The 11617-nt window shown below is 44.8% G+C and overlaps 1 pseudogene; it reads right to left on the bottom strand.

Moving 5' to 3' along the window:
* Nucleotides 1–313: 313 nt before the first annotated feature.
* LOC147983613 (uncharacterized) lies at nucleotides 314–3644 on the bottom strand (annotated as a pseudogene).
* Between the last annotated feature and the right edge of the window lie 7973 nt (nucleotides 3645–11617).

Here is an 11617-nt window from a genome sequence, read left to right as displayed (position 1 = left end):
TATTTTTAGTTTTTTTTTGTGTATTTAGAGTTTCTTTGTGAATATTTTTGCTTTAGATACAAAAAATTACAAACTTTCTGTTAGTGCTGTAGTTTTCAAATTTGAATAGTTTAAATTTTGAATTATTTGAAATTAGTGCGAATCACTAGTTTGTGAATAACTTAACTTTAAAAATCAGTAAAGGCATGAAAGAATTTGTTTGCACATAAAATTTCTTCGCGTTTCAAATGCCAAAACACATAACTACCCTAACTATTACAGAGATTCCCTCCTGGGTGTGAAACACAGAAGAAAGTGATGATAGTGAAGCCGATCACATCCCAGATCTTTGGGTGTGAAACTTTTTCTTCGCGTGTGTCCCTTTGCGCCGTAACCATGGAAAATCTTCATCATTTAACGGGATGCTCGGGTCAATATTCACTGTGAATGGAGCAATTTCATCAAACTTTTCATAATCTTCTGACATGTCTGTCTTGTCATCCACTCCCACGATGTTTCTCTTCCCAGAAAGAACTATGTGCCGCTTTGGCTCATCGTACGATGCATTCGCTTCCTTATCTTTTCTTTTTCTTGGCTTGGTAGACATGTCCTTCACATAGAAAACCTGTGCCACATCATTGGCTAGGACGAATGGTTCGTCTGCATACGGAAGATTGTTGAGATCCACTGTTGTCATTCCGTACTGCGGGTCTTCCGTTATCCCGCGTCGTGTCATATTGACCCATTTGCACCGAAACAAAGGGATCTTCAAACCACGTCGATAGTCAAGTTCCCATATGTCCTGTATATAACCATAATTTGTTTCCTTTCCTGTCTTGGTTTCTGCATCAAAGTGGACACCACTGTTTTGGTTGGTGCTCTTCTTATCTTGGGCGATCGTGTAAAATGTATTACCATTTATCTCGTACCCTTTGAAAGTCATTATATTCGAAGATGGTAACTAGGACAGTAAATACAGGTCATCTTCAATAGAGGTGTCATGCATGGTACGTGTCTGCAACCAGCTGGCGAAACTCTTGGTTTGTTCACGTGTAATCCAGTCATCAGACCACTCCGGGTGTTTGGAGCGTAGCAAATTCTTGTGTTCATCCATATACGGAGCCACCAAAGGCGGAATTCTGTAGAACTGTGTAGTGTGCTTCAGTGAGAGAATGTCCGTCCATACATATTATTTGTTCCCCTCCTAGCGTGCCTTTTCCATCCAGTCTGCCCTTATGCCGCGATTCAGGAACACCAATCGGCTTAAGGTCAGGAATAAAGTCAATACAAAACTCAATGACCTCCTCATTTTCATGGCCCTTGGAGATGCTTTCTTTTGGCCTAGCACGGTTATGAACATATTTCTTTAAGACTCCCATGAACCTCTCAAAGGGGAACATATTGTGTAGAAATACAGGACCCAAAACATTAATCTCTTCACATAGGTGAACTAGGACGTGCATCATGATGTTGAAGAAGGATGGTGGGAACACCAACTCGAAACTGACAAGACATTGCACCAAATCATTCTCTAACCTTGGTATGATTTCTTGATCGATTACCTTCTGAGGGATTGCATTGAGAAATGCATACAGCTTCACAATGGCTAATCGAATGTTTTCCGGTAAAAGCCCCCTCAATGCAACCGGAAGCAGTTGCGTCATAATCACGTGGCAGTCATGAGACTTTAGGTTCTGGAACTTTTTCTCTGCCATGTTTATTATTCCCTTTATATTCGACGAGAAGACAGACGGTACCTTAATACTAAGCAGGCATTCAAAGAAGATTTCCTTCTCTTCTTTGGTAAGAGCGTAGCTTGCATGACCCTGATGTATGCCGTCTTTTCCGTGCATACGTTGCTGGTCCTCCCGTGCCTCAGGTGTATCTTTTGTCTTCCCATACACGCCCAAGAAGCCAAGCAGGGTCACACAAAGATTCTTCATCACGTGCATCACGTCGATTGCGGAGCGGACCTCTAGGTCTTTCCAATAGGGCAGGTCCCAAAATATAGATTTCTTCTTCCACATGGGTGCGCGTCCATCAGCGTCATTCGGAACAGGTTGTCCACCAGGACCCTTTCCAAAGACCACCTTCAAATCCTTGACCATATCATGTACATCAGCACTAGTACGGTGGCGAGGCTTCGTCCGGTGATCCGCCTCACCTTTGAAATGCTTGCCTTTCTTTCTTACGGGATGCCTGCTCGGAAGAAATCGACGATGTCCCAGGTACACATTCTTCTTACAATTAGCCAAATATATACTGTCGGTATCGTCCAAACAGTGCGTGCATGCACGGTATTCCTTGTTTGTCTGTCCTGAAAGGTTACTGAGAGCAGGCCAATCATTGATGGTCACGAACAGCAACGCCTTTAGGTCAAATTCTCCCCCCATGTGCTCATCCCACGCACGTACACCTGTTCCATTCCACAGTTGTAAGAGTTCTTCAACTAATGGCCTTAGATACACATCAATGTCGTTGCCGGGTTTCTTAGGGCCTTGGATGAGCACTGGCATCATAATGAACTTCCGCTTCATGCACAACCAAGGAGGAAGGTTATATAAACATAGAGTCACAGGCCAGGTGCTATGGTTGCTGCTCTGCTCCCCAAAAGGATTAATGCCATCTGCGCTTAGACCAAACCATACGTTCCTTGAGTCATCTGCAAACTCCTTCCCATACTTTCTTTCGATTTTTCTCCACTGCGACCCGTCAGCGGGTACTCTCAACTTTCCGTCTTTCTTACGGTCTTCTCTGTGCCATCGCATCGCCTTGGCATGCTCTTTGTTTTGGAACAAACATTTCAACCGTGGTATTATAGGAGCATACCACATCACCTTGGCAGGAATCTTCTTCCTGGGGCGCTCGCCCTCGACATCACCAGGGTCATCGCGGCTGATCTTATAGCGCAATGCACCGCATACCGGGCAAGCATTCAAATCCTCGTACTCACCGCGGTAGAGGATGCAATCATTAGGGCATGCATGTATCTTCTGCACCTCTAACCCTAGAGGGCATACAACCTTCTTTGCTTGGTACGTACTCTCGGATAATTTGTTGTCCTTTGGAAGCATATCCTTTATCATTACCAACAACTTTCCAAATCCCTTGTCAGATACACCATTCTCTGCCTTCCATTGCAGTAATTCCAGTGTGGTGCCCAGCTTTTTCTTGTCACCTACGCAATTCGGGTACAACAATTTTTTGTGATCCTCTAACATGCGCTGCAACTTCTTCTTCTCCAAATCACTTGCGCAGTTTCTCTTTGCATCGGCAATGACCTGACCTAGATCATCAATGGGCTCATCCGATGCCTCTTCTTCAGCTTCTTCCCGCATTGCCGGCTCAGCTTCTTCCCTCATTGTTGTATCATCGTATTCAGGGAACCCATGGCCAGGATAGCTGTCGTCATCCTCTTCTTCTTCATTGTCTTCCATCATAACCCCTCTTTCTCCATGCTTGGTCCAAACATTATAGTGGAGCATGAAACCGGACTCAAACAGGTGGACGTGAATGGTTCTTGATGTAGAGTAATTGCGACCATTCTTACAGCCAGCACATGGACAATGCATAAAACCATCCGCTTGCTTGTTTGCCTCAGCCGCAAGCAGAAAAGTACGCACGCCATTAATGAACTCGGGAGAGCATCGGTCATCGTACATCCATTGCCGGCTCATCTTCAATACACAGCACCGAAAACATCAAATTAATACAATACATAAAGTTCATACATAAAGATCATACAACACTTAAATGCAACAAACGAATAACTCTCTATCTAAAGAATTTAAATGCTACAACAAATGCGATCAAGATCGCAACTAAGGTAACAATTGATCCAACAGCATAATGATACCAAGCCTCACTATGAATGGCATATTTTCTAATCTTTCTAATCTTCAAGCGCATTTTCTCCATCTTAATCTTGTGATCATCGACGACATCAGCAACATGCAACTCCAATTCCATCTTCTCCCCCTCAATTCTTTTCAATTTTTCCTTCAAATCATCGTTTTCTCTTTCAACTAAATTTAACCTCTTGACAATAGGGTCGGTTGGAATTTCGGGTTCAACTACCTCCTACATACAAATATCTATGTCAACTTGATGGGCATAATTTGTCATAAACACGAAATGCAATGAATAGTTTTAAAAGAGAGTATACCACATCCGAATCATAACCCGGACGAGGGCCGACGGGGACGGATATCAAAACCATGGCACTATGCATAACAAACAATGTATGTGTAAGATAATTATACGAGTAACTATATATCCAAATCACACAAACATCATTTTTTTTTGTATAAAACTTCATGAACAAGAGGCTCATCACAAGATGGTGCCGGCGACGGGACGTTGCGAGCGATCGACGGTGGTTACGACGGAGATTTAGAAGGTACTAAGTAAACCACACCTACATATGCAAAACTAAGTGTTATTTTTGACTTCAGATTGCATATAAATCAAATACTAGCACATATATATAATTTCTCCCAAATTACTAAACTCAAAAATCAATCACTATATAAAGCATTGCACGAACTAATCTAGCAATGAGAGATGAAAGGAAAAAGTTGCTAACCTTTGTGATCATTTGAATGGATGGGGGCCTTCAAATCTTGGGCAAAATGTGTGATGAGCTTGAGAGGAAGAGGGAAAAGAATAGAGAGGAGAGGGGAAAGGGGAAGAACAGAGCAAGCTTGGGTGGACAAAGGGTTTATGTAGGACGACCTTTAGTACCGGTTCGTGATACGACCCGGTACTAAAGGTGCTGGAGGGGCTCCGGACTGACAACATCCTGCCACCACTCACTTTAGTACCGGTTCGTGGCACGAACCGGTGCTAAAGGTTCGTCATAAACCGATACTAATAAGAGCGGCCCGGCTAGCCGTTGGAACCGGCACTAATGTACACATTAGTGCCGGCTCAAATTCAAACCGGCACTAATGTGTTTCACGTTTGACCATTTTTCTACTAATGGTTCTGGGAAAGCAAGCAACACATGGATCATCTATGGTATGGACTTGATCGATCTGATTATTAGTTAAGTACATACCGAAAAGTTATGATAATGAGAGCTTTTTTTACTTGTGCATGCACATGGCGACTACGTGACTGAGAAACACTAGAGTACAACCGAGGCGCCTACCTGCTAATGCGGCTCCGTTTGTTTTGTTTGATGAGATCGCTCATATCTTACTCATTTGTCCCAACGATGCATGGTTCAAGCGAAGCCATCGTACGCTTCGGAATTGTAAAATGGGATCCGCATCAACGACACAGGCGGACTCCTGTCAGGACGCACGCACTTGTTCGCTGTTTTCCTGTCCTGTCTCCTCACGTGCGTGTGAAGAAGGTCCCGACCAGCGTGCGTGTGAAGAAGGTCCCGACCAGCGTCATTGTCGAGCCTGTCTGTTCCGGATCGTCAAGGATTCCACGATTCAGCCACGATACAGTAGGGGCCTTTCCTCACTGTTTCCGGGTTGCAAAAAAGAAGTCTGTTCTCACGTGAGCTATAATTAACCCTCCAAATGCCACAAACTATTGTGTCCCAATGACCAAGCAAGCGCAGCCTTCTTTTATTTTGTTGTTATGTTAAAATTAGCATTATGAAGGCGCAGTGGTAGCTTATCACGTAGGATTCACTTAAGTAGGCTCGTCCTGGCGGCGGCTGCGTATCCGTCGCTGTTGCTCCCTCCCTTTTGTGCTGCTCTGGGTCAAAACTTGATCTACAGCGTTGGGCAGTGGTGGCACTCCGGTGGTGTGCCCTTCTTGAAGGTATCGCCTTGGAGTTATAAAGTCCGTCGTTGTCCGGGTTCACCTCTTCGCGGTGGCTAGCTCACGGAAGGTCTCCTTCGGCTCCAAACGGTTTATTTTGGTTCATATGTAGTGTGCCCGGTAGTCGACTGGGTGGTGTTGCGGTGCATCGGCACCCTTGTATCTTGTCTTGAGTGTGTGTTGTGTGTGATGGTGATGTGTTGTTTGGAAGTGCTTATATCTTTGGTCGTTGCTTTATATATGAAATGGAACAAATGCCTTTTTTGGCATAAGTGAGTGGTGACAATGGGGCGTCATTGGCTCGTTCTGGCGGCTCTGATAAGTGAGGGCCGATAACGGCGCGTCACCGTCTCATTCTGGCTACTCCGATATATGAGTGGCAACAGCGGCGCGTCGGCAACTTGTGATGGTGGTAGTGGTCGTTCAGTGGTCCAGGAACCTCGATGTGATTTTATTACATTTGGGATACTCATACTTTCAATGAGCTTTTATAATAGATGCATCTCTTTCACGAATAAAAGGATCTAGTTAAGTAGGCTCGCATGGCACTCCTCTCCCCTTCCCTCACTGATCTGACATCCACCTCATCCCATTGTTTGCCACTCCAGCTGTGGCGGCCACCACACCCCTCTCCTTCCTCCCTTAACTAGTGGACAATAGAAACGAAATACATCATAAGAATGAATAAACCAGCCATGCCGACAAGCAAGGGCAAGAACATAATTCAAGGATTAACCATTTGTTGACACCTCACACATTCTAATTTCATGGTGGTTACTAGCAAACTAGACAATTCTACCCAAAAATCTCTATTCGGATATTTTCTATACTTTTACAAAGTAAAAGCCTCTTTCTACATATTTAAAGATACTAAAATTAACAAAACAAGTTCGAAATAACCCTACAACAATACATTTAAATGGAATGGATTATTCTAGTTATTTTAATATTTATATGATTTGCATATACAAGATGGCCAAATTTTTTTTTAATAATAAGATGTTTTCTCACAAAAATAGAGTTCTAGTTCAGTGCTATTGTCAGGGGCCAAAGACATGTCTGTGCTAACATGGCAATAGAGACTATTGTAGCTACAATGTTTCTATTTTTTTATGTAGCTACTAAACTGTATAGTAAAGTTTGTACCAATGAAAAATATAACATATCATATTTGTAACAAGGTGATCTATTTAAATAAGTAAAAATGTTTATTATAAATAAATAGGTGATGACCACGACCGACGCGTCCGTCAACTGCGTTTATCCTTTGTTGTTTGGGGTCTTTTTTCTTTGTTATAAGGATCTGGCGATATTTTTTCATTTCTTCCGCGTCTTGCGTGTAAGATGTTGTAAACCACCGCTTTAACTAATGAAACATTTAGCTCTTCGTGCCCTTACCTGTGTTTAAAAAATATGTTAGCACTGACATGAGAAAAAACAAATTATACTTGTATATGTCTAATGACGAAGTGTTGTAACGCCCTCGATGCGGCTATATCTCCTACGTGTCGTAGCACGACTTAGAGACATAACCGCATTGAAAACAATGTCGCAAATAAGGTAATCTTCATACCAACCCATGTAAATAAATAAAAGGGGAAAAGATACATAGTTGGCTTACACTCGCCACGTCACACAAATACATGAATAATATTACATTCATCCAATACACTCATGGTCCGACTACGGTACCAGAATAAAGATCAACGCCCACATGCGACAAAGTCCCCGATCGCCCCAACTGGGCACCACTACTGATCATCTGAGAAAGACACATAGTAACGACGAGAGTCTTCATCGAACTCCCACTTGAGTTCAAGCGCATCGTCTGAAACGGTATCATCAGTCCCTGCATCTGGTTTTGGAAGTAAACTGTGAGTCACGGGGACTCAACAATCTCACACCCTCGCGATCAAGACTATTTAAGCTTATAGGTAAGTCAAAGGTATGATGTGGAGTTGCAGCAAATGACTAGCATATATGGTGGCTAACCTATTCGCAAAAGAGAGCGAGAAGAGAAGGCAAAAGCACGGTCGAACAATTATGATCAAGAAGTGATCCTAGAACAATCTACGTCAAGCATTACTCCACACCGTGTTCACTTCCCGGACTCTGCCGAGAAGAGACCATCACGGTTACACACGCGGTTGATTCATTTTAATTAAGTTAAGTTTCATGTTATCTACAACCGGACATTAACAAATTCCCATCTACCCATAACCGTGGGCACGGCTTTCGAAAGTTCAAAACGCTGCAGGGGAGTCCCAAATTAGCCCATCACAAGCTCTCACGGCCAACGAAGGATATTCCTTCTCCCAATACAAACTGATCAGACTCGGCATCCCGGTTACAAGACATCCTCGACAATGGTAAAACAAGTCCAGCAAGACCACCCGCTGTGCCGACAAATCCCGATAGGAGCTGCACATATCTGGTCTTAGGGCACGCCGGATAAGCTAAGCATACGGGAGCCAACGTAACCCAAGTTGCCAAGGGACGGCCCCGCACGGTGCTCTGGGTTGGACCAACACTTAGAGAAGCACTGGCCCGGGGGTTTAAAATAAAGATGCCCCTGAGTCCGCGGAACCCAAGGGAAAAAGGCTAGGTGGCGAATGGTAAAATCAAGGTCGGGCCTTGCTGGAGGAGTTTTATTCAAGGCGAACTGTCAAGGGGTTTCCATTATAACCCAACCGTGTAAGGAACGCAAAATCCGGGAACATAACACCGATATGACGGAAACTAGAGCGGCAAGAGTGGAACAAAACACTAGGCAAAAGGCCGAGCCATCCATCCTTTACCAAGTATATAGATGCATTAAGATAAACAAGATAATATGGTGATATCCTAATAATAAACACTGTTCCAATAAGGAACGATCTCCAAGCTTCACCTGCAACTAGCAACACTATAAGAGGGGCTGAGCAAAGCGGTAACATAGCCAAACAACGGTTTGCTAGGACATGGTGGGTTAGAGGTTTCACATGGCAATTTGGGAGGCATGATAAGCAAGTGGTAGGTATCGTATCATAGGCATAGCAAAAGAGCGAGCATCTAGCAAGCAAAGATAGAAGTGATTTCGAGGGTATGATCATCTTGCCTGCAAAGTTCTCAGAGTTGACTTAATCCTCGTAAGCGAACTCAACGGGCTCCTCGTTTGCGAACTCGTCTCCCGGCTCTACCCAAACAAGAAAAACAAGCAAACAGAACACAATCAACCACGTGCAATACTCAAGCAATATGATGCAAACATGGTATGATATGCGGGATGCGATATGTGATGCATATGCAAGATTTGATAAGGAATGATTGAACCTGGCCTCAACTTGGAAATCCAAGAGTGCCACTGGAAAGGTGAGGTGATTTTGGTTGAAATCTATGTAAAGATCACCGGAATCGGATGCACGGTTTGGAAATGGCAAACAAAACAAATATGGCACCGGTCTGCGATAATCAGCAAGTAACCATCTAAATGCAACAAGATAAATATGCTACAGCACTCAAACATGACAAAAAAATACATGGCAGGTATCAACTCATGATGCTTGACAAAAGATGAACACTGAGCTACGGCTAATTCATCCATTAACAGGTTCAAACAAGCATGGAAAAACTGCAAATGATAACAGGTTTCAGACTTAGTGAAATTAACACAAGTCTGGAACTTATCATCAGGAAGCGCACATTAGAGTATGAAAACTACATGCTACAAGAACTTAACATGGCAAAGCAAGGCATGCCATGAAGCTACTCAAAGCACTTAACAAAAGTCCCTTAGTGACCTTGAGCCAAAAGGGATCAGAAAATACCATTGCAAGTATGTGAACATAGCAAAAACACAAACAGATTCAGACTTAGTGAAAAACTGGAGCATGTAAATCAGTTAACGAGTAGGCATGTTTACGAGCTCGATGCAGTCACTACAGAGCATGGCATGACAAACCAAGCATACACCCATCAAGAATACATGGCATAGAAGCTAGACATGGCAAGAACAACATCATAGCATGCACGGATCAATAGCAACATCCTCGGCAAAATCGCTAAATATGTCAACAATCTGCCAGGATCATTTTATAGCAAAATTAGAGCTCGATTGACTCAAGCTAGGGTGCTCCATAAATGCGAACAAAGACATGGATGGATAGAGCACCACAATGTTAACAAAACATCCTTACTGATCATTCTCAAAAGAAGCACGGATCACTAGGAAACAACATGAACATATGGCATAACAACAAAATCAGGACAAGGACTTAGCGAAATTCTAAGTCCCTGAAATCAGCATTACCGATTACACTACTTTGCAAGCTTGTGCTAGTGACCACAAATATCACAAAAATGTTGGGGAACGTAGCAGAAATTTAAAATTTCCTACGCATCACCAAGATCAATCTATGGAGTAATCTAGCAACGAGGGGAAGGGGAGTGCATCTACATACCCTTGTAGATCGCTAAGCGGAAGCGTTGCAAGAACGCGGATGAAGGAGTCGTACTCGCAGTGATACAGATCGCGGTTGATTCCGATCTAAGCGCCGAACAACGGCGCCTCCGCGTTCAACACACGTGCAGCCCGGTGACGTCTCCCACGCCTTGATCCGGCAAGGGGAGAAGGAGAGGTTGGGGAAGACTCCATCTAGTAGCAGCACGACGGCGTGGTGGTGGTGGAGGAGCGCGGAACTCCAGCCGGGCTTCGCCAAGCACTACGAGAGATGAGGAGGGAGAGAGGTAGGGCTGTGCCAACAGGGGAAGAACTTCGTGTGTTGGGCTGCCCCTTTGCCTCCACTATATATAGGGGGGGAGGGAGGGCTGCGCCCCCACCTAGGGTTTCCACGCTAGGGGTGGCGGCAGCCCCAATCCCCATCTGGGGTGGCGGCCAAGTGGGGGGAGAGGGAGGCGCACCAGGCACGGGCGTTAGGGCCCATCTGCCCTTAGGGTTTGCCCCCTCTTCTCTCTAGGCGCACGGGCCTTGGTGGGGAGGCGCCCCAGCCCACCTAGGGGCTGGTCCCTTCTCACACTTGGCCCATGTATGCCTCCGGGGCCCGTGGCCCCTCCCGGTGGACCCCCGGACCCCTCCGGTGGTCCCGGTACACTACCGGTGATGCCCGGAACACTTCCGGTGGCCAAAACCATACTTCCTATATATCAATATTTACCTCCGGACCATTCCGGAACTCCTCGTGACGTCCGGGATCTCATACGGGACTCCGAACAACCTTTGGTAACCGCGTACATACTTTCCCTATAACCCTAGCGTCATCGAACCTTAAGTGTGTAGACCCTATGTGTTCGGGAGTCATGCAGACATGGCCGAGACAACTCTCTGGTCAATAACCAACAGCGGGATCTGGATACCCATGTTGGCTCCCACATGCTCCACGATGATCTCATCGGATCAACCACGATGTCAAGGATTCAATCAATCCCGTATACAATTCCCTTTGTCTATCGGTACAATACTTGCCCGAGATTCGATTGTCGGTATCCCGATACCTTGTTCAATCTCGTTACCGGCAAGTCTCTTTACTCGTTCCGTAACACATCATCCTGTGATCAACTCCTTGATCACATTGTGCACATTATGACGATGTCCTACCGAGTGGGCCCAGAGATACCTCTCCATTACACGGAGTGACAAATCCCAGTCTCGATTCGTGCCAACCCAACAGACACTTTCGGAGATACCCGTAGTGCACCTTTATAGCCACCCAGTTACGTTGTGACGTTTGGCACACCCAAAGCACTCCTACGGTATCCGGGAGTTGCACAATCTCATGGTCTAAGGAAATGATACTTGACATTAGAAAAGCTTTAGCATACGAACTACACGATCTTGTGCTAGGCTTAGGATTGGGTCTTG

The sequence above is a fragment of the Triticum urartu genome, chromosome 2A (genome assembly GCF_056163025.1).
Source record: "Triticum urartu cultivar PI428250 chromosome 2A, HENAU_Tu73, whole genome shotgun sequence".
Taxonomy (NCBI): domain Eukaryota; kingdom Viridiplantae; phylum Streptophyta; class Magnoliopsida; order Poales; family Poaceae; genus Triticum; species Triticum urartu.
This window is presented reverse-complemented; position numbering and strand designations above follow the sequence as displayed.